The sequence below is a fragment of the Gossypium arboreum genome, chromosome 8, assembly GCF_025698485.1.
Source record: "Gossypium arboreum isolate Shixiya-1 chromosome 8, ASM2569848v2, whole genome shotgun sequence".
Classification (NCBI taxonomy): domain Eukaryota; kingdom Viridiplantae; phylum Streptophyta; class Magnoliopsida; order Malvales; family Malvaceae; genus Gossypium; species Gossypium arboreum.
In genome coordinates, this window is record NC_069077.1 from 119,395,863 (window position 1) to 119,407,110 (window position 11,248).

Sequence of the window (11,248 nt, forward strand, 5' to 3'; positions counted from 1 at the left end):
CAAGTTTCTTGGAATCTCAATATCGCTCGGTAAGGTTCCTTATAGTCTATTACGAAGCTCCGTAGCTAACTGACCTATTTGGTTTTCTAAATTTTTCAGTGTTACTACTTGGCTTTAGATCAAAGCGTCATTCTTTGCCATGTACACTTTCAACAAGTTCTCCAAACTATTTAACGCCTCGGCTTGAGGTGGTTTTGGAGCTTGATAATTAAACCCTTGAGATTGGTTGGGTCTAAGTTGCATAAAGTTGTTGTTTGGTCCATTTCCTTGGCTGCTCCAAGAAAAGTTAGGATGACTTTGCCATGAAGGATTATAGAAGTTGGACTGGGGTCCTTGTCCACTCCTATTTTGATGTTGGTTCCCCATACAGTACATTGACTTGGAATTCAATGGGCAATTCTCGAAAGAATGACCTTTCCTACAGTACATAGGAAACTACTTCAAATGGACTTGATGGCTGAGCTGCAAAATTATTAGCACTATTAGCGGTAAACTGCTTTAACATAGAGGAAATAGACGACACCTGAGCTGACAATGAACTGAGAGCATCAACTTCATGAACTCTAGCTATACGTCTTCCTAAAGCTGTTTGATTTGTTGGCCATCGATATTTATTACTTGCGATCCTCTCAATGATCTCGTAAGCCTCATTATAAGACTTAGACAAAATTGCACCATTCGTAAAAGCATCTACCATCAATCTTGTATGTGCATTGAGACCATTATAGAATGTCTCCAACTAGATACAATGAGGAATTCCATGATGAAGACACTTACGAAGTAACTCCTTGAATCGCTTCCAAGCCTCATACAAAGACTCGTCATCCAATTGTTGGAAAGTTGAGATCCTGTTCCTCAACTTAGCATTCTTGCTAGGCTGGAAACATTTAACCAAAAATCTCTCTGCTAATTCTTGCCATGTAGATATGGAACTTGGTGACAATGAATTGAGCCATTCTCGTGCTCGATCTCACAATGAGTACGAAAACAACTTCAACCTCAATGCGTCTTTAGTCACACCAGCTATCTTGAATGAATCACTCTCCTCCATAGACAATCAAAGGTGGAGATGTTGATCTTCCGTGGGCATACCACTAAATTGGCCACCGTTTGTAGCATTTGAAACATCTCTGGTTTCAATTCGAATTGGGTTGCCTTAACATCTGGCCTTCTAATTCCTAGATTTAACTCATTGAAAAGTGGCACAGCATATTGTCTGATGCATCGATCCCTATCATCGGAAATGAGGATGGGATTTCGTACATGATCGGGTTCATTATCTTGGTCTTGATTCTTATTTCCAAGGTCCATCTCGACTTGTCTTTGAGCTGTTCATTCACGTCTTCTTTGTCTAAAAGTTCGCTCAATTTTAGGGACTACTAGGAGTAAATCGATAATCTGATCTATGCTCATAAACCCCTAAAAATAAAATCACAAAATTAAAAAGAATAAGTTAGTAATGTTAGAAGTAACCAAATTGAAAATAAATAATTTCACAAAAAATGACTATGGCAACAGTTGAAAATCCTCGGCAACGGCGCCAAAAACTTGTAACGCTCAGGTTTGTGCAAGTGTACACAGACGTTATCAAGTAATAAATAAGTGTTGAGTTATCGTCTCCATAGGGATTGTATTTGTGCTAAGCCAATTAATTTGTAAAATGATATTAACAATTTGATAAATAAGAAAAACAATATAATTGAGCGTGATGAAAAATTAAGTATATGAAACTAAATGCAATGATCCCTAATGCAATTTATCCTAAGTATGCAAAATATATGAATGAAATAGATTTTAGCAGAATTAACACAATAAGCAACAATTATAACATAAATAAGCTAGGACAATTACATTAATTAAACTCAAATTATTATCAACATGCTTATTAATATTCAGAAAAATATTCCATGGCAACTCGATCTTTCATGAGTTTGGAAACCACATTAGGTCCTTTCGGAATCCTTTATCTAGTAAATACGCATTTTACTAATCCTTATTTACTAAGGGTTTCTTAGTATTCGTGTGAGGTAACAAGGACATGTTAGGTTTGAAACAGTTTAATCACACAAATCTAAACACTATGCAGATAATAGAACCTCGTTAGGGTTGTTATGCAACCTGCAATTTAATCCAGTTAGGATCTAAATTGAGCAAGCACATTTCAATTATGTGTCCATTAGTCGTCATTTGGTTAGGATCGCTCAGCTAATTCAGGTGCATTTCAATCACGTATGAATGAAATACAGACTTGATTTTAATTGAAAACATGATAGACTAAGGCACAAATATTATAAGCATGAATCAAATAAATATTATTCAATCAAAATAATCATCCTAACTTAATTAAAATTAAGCTATCATTGTTATAAACAAGAACGGTAAACACATAGCAAACATTCTTGAATTAAGTTAAAGAAAAAAAAGATTAAACCCAAATCAAAGTGGCTGTCACCCAAATCTCTGACTAATGAGGGCTCCTTCGTTCCTTCGCTTCATTCCTTTGCTGATGGCTTTCCAAGGAGGTCGACCAAGGGCTCTTTAAGAGGCTAACTTGCTAAAAATCTTTATGCAAAGATGATGATAGGCGTAAGGGCTAAGAGAGTTGAGAGAGGAGAGAATGATGAATGAGTGAGGGATGATGAGTGAATGAGGGATGATTAGAAAAGTGGGAAATCGGGTCTTATTTATAGGTGAGGCAAAGGAGCTAGTTTGCTATAAAAATAGGAGATGTTAATCTCTTCAAATCTCCTCAAATGGTTGCCGACCATGCTTAGTGGCTTTTGACTTGGTTTTTGCTTGATTTTTAAGTAATTTCGGTAGCCACACAACTCAGGACTGGGACTCGGTCAAGTGTAAATCTTCGAGCAAATCTATAATTTCTTTAACTCTTCAAGGACCTTGTGCAATTAAACTAAAGAGTGGTTTATGGGCAGCCATGTGCAGCCGAATTTTGGGTTGACTTGGCCCCCAATTTGGACGATTTTGTAATCCATAAAAGCTATCAGACCTGTCCAAAATAAATCAATAAGTTAGAGGACCAAAGAATTAAATTTAACCAACTTAGTTAAATTAATTAAAACCCAATTTATTAATGAAACATATTAAAATAAATTATTAAATATAACTTTATATTTTATTGTTTAACTTAATTATGCATGACCCACTTTATAGCTTGAAAATATAATATGCTCAAATTAATATAAAAAAGTCATTTTTTGCATGTAAACTAAATAATAAAGCATAAAATCACATTTTAATAATTTCTATGTCCCAATTTCATATTTTCATTTTCATTAATTTATTAAGCAATTACTTGGTTTTAACAAAAAATTTAAGTAAAAAGGTGACAAATTGTATAGGAAAAATCCTATATATTTTTCAGTTTACATTCACCCAAAGGGAGTTTTGGAGGATGTTTTAGTAAAAGTTCAAAAATTCATATTACTAGTTGACTTAATAGCTTCCTCTAAGGTCACCATAGATGTAGGAAAGGGAAAGATGACGATGGAAATAGGTAAAGAGGTAGAGACTTTTAGATGTGTGGAACCCGAACCTAAGGTGAAGAAAGTTTTCCCTAATAGTGAGCTAGAGTGTCAAGTCGTTCAGGTAGCGTTCGATCATACGACTAACAATGTGAAATATTTGAAGTGGTGTATGTTTGCAGGTTCAAGACTGAGGATGCAAGGCATCCGAGTGAGGAAATGAGGCATCGTGAAGAGACAATCAATGAATCAACTTGTAGGCTTCAATAAAATGAGACGTTTGTTAGTGCTCGGAACCTTGTGCAAGCATCACTATGGGGGTATTATGTATCATCTTGGAAGAAAATTTTAATTTGCCGTATGTAGCAATTGAACCAAAAATTTGTAAATATTTGGATTATTGAGTATGGGCCCCGAGTACTTTCTGTGTTTAGATAGGATTGTAATTTATGTTGTTTTAATTTTGAACTTGGGAGGTCAGATTTTTTGGAGTTAAAAGAAAATTTGACAATTTTGTAAGTATTTTAGGTTTGTTCAGTGAAATCGCGAATCTAAGGGGGGTATCATGATTTCTCGAATAGTTCGATGGGGGGCCAAAAAATTTTCTAGGCCTTACAATATAGAACCTTTGGTATTGCAATACCCCTGAAATTTCAAAAGTAAAAAAATTTGGTTTTACACAGTGGTATCACGATACCGATCTCTCGATATCATGATACCTTAGACAGAATGGATTTTATAGGGTCTAAAAATAGGGGATATCTCGATATGCATCCCTAAGTATCGCGATATCCAAGTTAGGTCAGGAGATGCTCGATTAAGGTATCGTGATCAGCATGTTTAGGGAGGCTATTTAAGCCTCTCAACACCCCAAGCACATCATTTCTCTTCATTTCCTTGCAGAATTTCCCAATCTAAACCCCTAAAAAACTTTCCCCTCTACATTTTCTCTCAATCTCCCTTTCAATTTCTTTCAGTTTCTTGCAATTTCTATTTTCTTTTTCCCTTCCCTTGGCTATTTTCCTCCTTTTGCAGTTTTTTTTTCTTTTTCCATCGCTTAGGGAACACTAAGATTTTTCAATCCAATAATACGACTATGGGGATCAAACCAATTTAAGTTTTCTTTTCATTTACTTTCTTATAATTATTCTTGTTTCTTTTATTTTATTTATTTTTAGCATTTAATTTTAGTTTTTAGTATTGTTAGTTTAGTCTATTGGTTGATTGCTTGTGGTTTCTTGGTTAATTTTGGATTGTTTGTTTAAAATTAAAAAGATTACAAAAATGCCTCCGAGATAACGAAAACAGTCTTGACACCAAACTGACTCGGTTTCGTCGTTAGAATTCAATGGAGTTAATTTTGTATAAAAAGAGGCCATAGAATTTTATCAGATGATATAGAGACGGATGTTCATCCCAAAATGTAATTTTCATTCTGGCTCTTCATGTAACGATGAAATTTGGGATGATGTCCGCTTTCACTGGTGGGATAATTTTTATATGCTTCTGACTACCTCCAGACGTGCTAACATCCCGAGTGTGAATACTACAATAATATATAGAAATACAAGGTGGTATATGCAAGTATACAGGTTGAGTTGTAATATAGTTTTACAGCGAAGTAGGTCACCGAGGATTGTACCCAAGGAAGGTGAGTGCCAGATCAATTCTAGCCCTTATAATAAAAGATGTAATTAGTAATTTTAAATTAGTTATAGTACGAAAATATAAAATAAAAGATTTTTAGGGTTTTTATATTAGTGAAGACAAAATAACATAAAAGAAATATACTTCTAGAGATAGAAAGGGAGAATAAATCAAATCTTGATTATGGGTGATTAGCTCGCTTTGGTAATCTCCATCAAATATCGTTTTGGGTTCCTCGTCAACCAATTAGTCGCTACCCTAGCAGGACCTTCCAATCTTCCACTAAAATAATGAGTCAACAATAACTATTTATCTTCTGACCTCATAGTCCATACTCGCTTGGAGTAAAGATGTTCATGGGTAGGTCATACCAATTTTGGGTTAATTCCCACCTTGATGACTTCCCAGGGTTGTCAGGGCTAGGGTTTGTTTCACATTCTTCTTTTTCGAAACAGCTGATTCATTGAGTAAAACTACAAAACAATTAACAAATCATACCTCCACTTACTAATCCCCCATAGAGGGATTAGTTTCTCATGGCTTTCATAGACAATATAGAATTGATGTAAAGAGAAAGAATACTAATTAAATCGACAAGATAGAGTAAATGAAAGTGTCTAATTGAATTGACATTAGTTGCGAATCCACAAAGTTTGAGTGCTTCCACAATTCAGATATCTTGAAATCAACAAGAACAACTGAAATAAATCTAAAACCTAAGAATGAAAGAAAATACTAAACTAAATTTTACATAGAGAATCTAGGCTAAAGGAATGATTCTATAACAAGTGAAAAATGAGCCTATTTATAGCCGTTAGGTGGACATCGTTCTTAACCTTAGGTTAGATGATGTTCTTGAGCTTTAAGTTTTATTTTGTAGACCAAAACACCTCTACTTCGTGTTTAATTTCTGTCATAGAGTCAATGTCAAGACACACCAGGATCTATGTTGTGACATGGCAGTTAGTATACTACTCTCGAGCTATCTTCAGGGGTATGCCACAACACCCTCAGTTTGTGTCACGGCTCCAAAGGCAGTCTTGAGCTTTCTCCATTCTACTCCCTATGTTACGACATTGAGTCATTCGTGTTGTGACATAGCGATTAATATCCGTTTAGTACACCTTCTAATGGTCTCTTGCACACTCACAATGTGCGTTAGCTCACCCTTAGCCTTATTCGGATGCTAAAGTTAATAAAAGACTCAATTTGCATGTTTTATTGAATATAAATAAAACTAAGAAAACTTAACTAAAACATAATGAAAATACTTCTATTCAAGCTCCTTAAATGCAAAAACTAGTTTAATCTACTACACTGAATTACGACATATCAAACTTTCCCACACTTAAGTCATTGCTTGTCCTCAAGTAACATAAACATAAGTGACAAATAAAAATGATGACCTTTGAGAGAATATGATACAAGTATTGACATCGAAGCATATGGCTTAGGCATTTCATGCTTACTAACAACTTTAACATGATAAGTAATTGACCTACCAGTTTTGATCACAAACATCTAAGTTTAATATGTTACAAAACATACAAGCATTAAGGGTCTCACCTGTACAGGTCCATCAACAAATAATACAAGTACTTTGATTATCCAAGCAGAATACAAATAATCGTTTATGCATATGTTTAGTATGATGTTGATAACTCTTGAAAAAAGTTATCTTTGAAGCCTTTAGACTTGGTTAATTACTTGTACTTAGGTGAATTTAGTTGCATTTTAGGATATTATATTAGTATATTTTTAGAACATTGTATCATGGTGCTTGGACTGGGATTAAATGTTATTATATGTTACTTTTACTTGTGGGTCGAAAGGATTTGTTTGTTGTTTGAGTGGAAGGTACAGAATGAGAAAAAGGAAGTAAAGGAGTGAAGTTTTGTCATGCCAAAAGGTTGGTCAATTTGCCAACACTAATGCTATGGCAGTGCTAGTAAGACATCGATTCGGTACTGTAACACTCCTTACCCGTATTCAATGTCAGAATAGGGTTATGGAGCATTACTAGACTTACAACACATTTAAACATACTTTTCACATACATTTCATCAAATCATACAATAATCATTCAATCTCAATCAATTTGTCCCTAATACGAGCCTACACGACTCTAAACGTACATTGGGTGTGGTTTAGGAATAAACTGATAACTTAAGAAACTTTCACAAAACTTTGAAATTTTTTCTCAAAACAGGGGACACATTCCCGTGTGGCCAGGCCGTGTGTCTCACACGGCCATCAAACATGCCCGTGTCTAACCCCGTGTAACTCTCTGACTTGGGTCACACGGCCAACACACATGCCCGTGTGCCCTAAAAATGGCCACACACGCCCGTGTGCCAAGCCTGTGCTAAGGCGTGCCAAACCTGTAGGGTATACTAACTTATGCCACACGGTCAAGTCACATGCCCGTGTGTGAGGCCGTCTAAAGCATACTGACTTGTTTTCAAATTCAACATTAGGGGACACACGGCCGTATACTTGACCGTGTGTCACACACGGCTGATATACACGCCTATGTCTTTGCCCATGTGGACAAAAATAGACTATTTACCAAGCCAATTTGCCACCCAAATATTCATATTTATACACAACCAAAATGGAACCAAATCATAGCATAATTGAACATCTCATTTGGCCATAATCAAGGCTAATTCATACCATTTCCAATACTAAAAACCAACATGCTTATAAACACATATTTTACTCATTCAAAACATACCAAATACCAATTACTCCAGTATCAATATAACTAAACTCAAACATGCATTATTTTGTCTAATTTCAATAGTATACCAATTCACAAATCATCACCTATTGACATTAAATTTACCTATTAACAACAAGCATCATGAATCCAACTTCAATCACACAATATAGGTCAATTACCAACTCAAAACAATAGTTATTTGCACACTTATATACATAATCAAATTCACCATCCTAAGCCAACTCATATGTAACACCCCAAAACCCGAGACCATCGCCGGTGTCGGACCCGAGGGTTAACAAACCAAGTTCACATGTTTTTGCCCACCAATTTGACATTTCCAGTCAGGCTGGAAAACTGCGTCACTGTCGCCTTAAAAATCATATCTCGAGTTTCAAAACTCGGAAACTGGTTTCGTAAATTTTCCCTGAATTTAGACTCATATATCCATCCATGGATTTATTTCTAGGATTTTGGTCGGGCCAATTGGTACAGTTTATTAGTTAAAGTTACCCCTGTTACAGGGATCGACTGCTCCGACCTTCACGCGGTATAACTTGAATATCTCTCTGTACAGGGCTTTAATTCTGGTGTCGTTTGTTTCTAATGAAACTAGACTCAAAATGGAATCTGTACATATAAGATATATCTCCTAATTCTTTTGGATAATTTATAGTGAATTTTTAAAGTTGCGACAGGGAACCCAGAAACCATTCTGGCCCTGTCTCACAATAGCTTTAATATCTCTTAACCTGTAACTCCTATGACCGTTTCGTTTCTTCCATATGAAAATAGACTCATCAAGGTTCATTTACATAGCTTATTCACTATCTAATTCCATTCCTATGAATTTTGGTGATTTTTCACATTCACGCCACTGCAGCTGGCAGCATCTGTTTTAAGATAGGACTCACCTATTTGGTGGTCTCCATGATTCAACTAGCCTTACCATACATAGGTTCATATATGATCATTTTAACCGTGCCAATGGCTGATCATATGACCAACATTCTCATTTCCAAGCCATAGCCACATCATGACACAAAATATATACATACAACCCACAATTAGTCTAAGTTCATACTTCCTTTTCGAGCCATTTTCGCACGGCCGTATATACTTACATTACAACATATTTAACAAACAAGGGTAGTCCTATACATGCCATCTCAAGTTCAAACAAAATTTATACCAAAATGGAGGCTTGATAGTGTGGATGACTTCGACTTCAACGATCCCAAATCCGATTGCCTCGAGCGAAATCTAGAAAACTAAGAGCCAAAGCAACGGGTAAGCATTTTTATGCTTAGTAAGTCTCAAGGAATATAATGAACTATAATTTACAGCAATACATTCACATAGCCAAATGCATCATTTCATTAATACACATTCTTACTTCATACTTCATCATTATATAAGTTCGCAAAGCATCAATCAATTCAATAACTGAAATTCATTAGTCGATTGAGCGAATGTTGCTCAAACACGCCGACTTTCCAATGCACATATAACGTACCTTATCCTTTGGGCTGTCCGAGTGTACTAATTAAATTCATTTCAGCAACCAACACTCACCTCCAGCCCAAGATTCTTCGAATATAACCGGATATAATCACGTGCACAAATGCCTTGGTCTTAGCCCGGATAGAATAACTTCAGACGAATGCCTTGGTCTTAGCCCGAATGTAGCCACTAGCACAATTGCCTTGGTCTTAACCGGATATAATTTCCAGCATAATTGTCTTCGGCTTAGCCCGATATCATTCAATTTCTCATGCACACATACATCAATAATCATTGGACATACATATTTCATTTTCGTTACTAAGGCTCAAACACAATTAATATCATTAGCATATTCGCCGGGACTTAGCCGGGTGGAATTCAAATACTCATACACACCTAATCAATAATCATACACATCCATATTTCATCTCACATAATTCAAGTAAGGTCACTTCTTGAGGACTTACCTCGGATGTTGTCGAACGGCTTTTTCGGCTATTCGATCACCTTTTCCTTCCCTTGTCCAATTGTGGCCCTCTTGGCTCTTGAGCTAATTCAAACAAATTCAATTTATTAAAACCTCATTGTGCTTGCTTATGGCGAATATGACAAGGATTTTAGATGGTCATATGGCCACTCTTTAGCTTGAATACACAATGGTCATGCACATTTTATACTACATCAAGCAATTCAATACAATTTGTTTGAACATCAAGGAAATGCTAAGGCCTTCAATGGGCTACCCAAGGCGAATATTCATGTACATGTTGAGGTCAAAATTTGCACTTAATACCTCACAAAACAGCATGCAATCTACTAATTAATGCTTGCACATTGTGGCCCAAAACTTATAATATAGCATCAAGCACTTATATGTGTGCTAGTCAATTGTGCTTGCAATTTCACAAGCATTCTTCCACATTTTCTTCTTTAAATCAATATATTCATCACTTAGTTCATAACCAAACAAAATGTGCAATCATATATATGCATATATGAGCATGGCCGAATTTTCAAGGTGTCCATAGCCATCCAAAACACAAACTTTTAACTAACATGCAAGAAGCATGAATCATGCTCAAGAATGCATCATGGCCAAGTATGACAATCATGCTCCTTTTCAACTTTAATCATGATAAAACAAAGAGAAAACTCAAAATCTTACTCATGAGTAGAAAATCCATCATTGCATGCATCATCATCAAGCTTCACACTTAGCATGCAATGGCTTTATCACTATAACAACTTTGGCCAAATACCATTTCCATGGCATACCAAAGATTTGAGCCATGGCTAACATGCACATCAAGTTAGCAACCAAAACATGCATGAAACTCCCAACACAACCCCATACATACCTTAATCTTGATGCAAATTTAGCCAAATCACCTTCTAGATCTCTTCTAAACAAAGGAAATGAAGCAAAATCCTTCTTCCTCTTAGTATTTTCGGCCAAAAGATGAGAAAGGATGAACAAGTTTTTTGTTTTCTCCTCTTGGTTGCACGGCAATGGGGGAATGCTACTCTCTCACACATTTTTTTTTTCATTCTTTTCTCACCCATGCTTATTTGTTTATGATTTTCTCCCTAATGCCCAACAAAACATGTTTCATGACATGTTTAACCCATATTTCTTTGTCATGGCCGGCCATTACTTGTAAAAAGGGGGAATTTGACATGCAAGTCCATTATTTTGCATGCATGCTTTAATTAGTCATCACATATTTCCTATCGTACTTTCAAAGTTTACTACTAAGTCCTTTCTTATAAATTAGCACCTAATTAATAAAAATCGAGACACGAAATATTTACGCATACCAATTCCACATTCAATAAGTACGGAATATAACACTTAATTATTCTTGTGACTCGGTTTCGTGGTCCCAAA

At 35.7% G+C, this 11,248-nt stretch overlaps 1 non-coding gene across 1 annotated transcript; it reads left to right on the forward strand.

Moving 5' to 3' along the window:
• Positions 1–755: 755 nt before the first annotated feature.
• LOC128280128 (small nucleolar RNA R71) lies at positions 756–862 on the forward strand. The gene has a single exon (XR_008270310.1). It is a non-coding gene; the product is annotated as a small nucleolar RNA R71 (small nucleolar RNA).
• Positions 863–11,248: the final 10,386 nt, after the last annotated feature.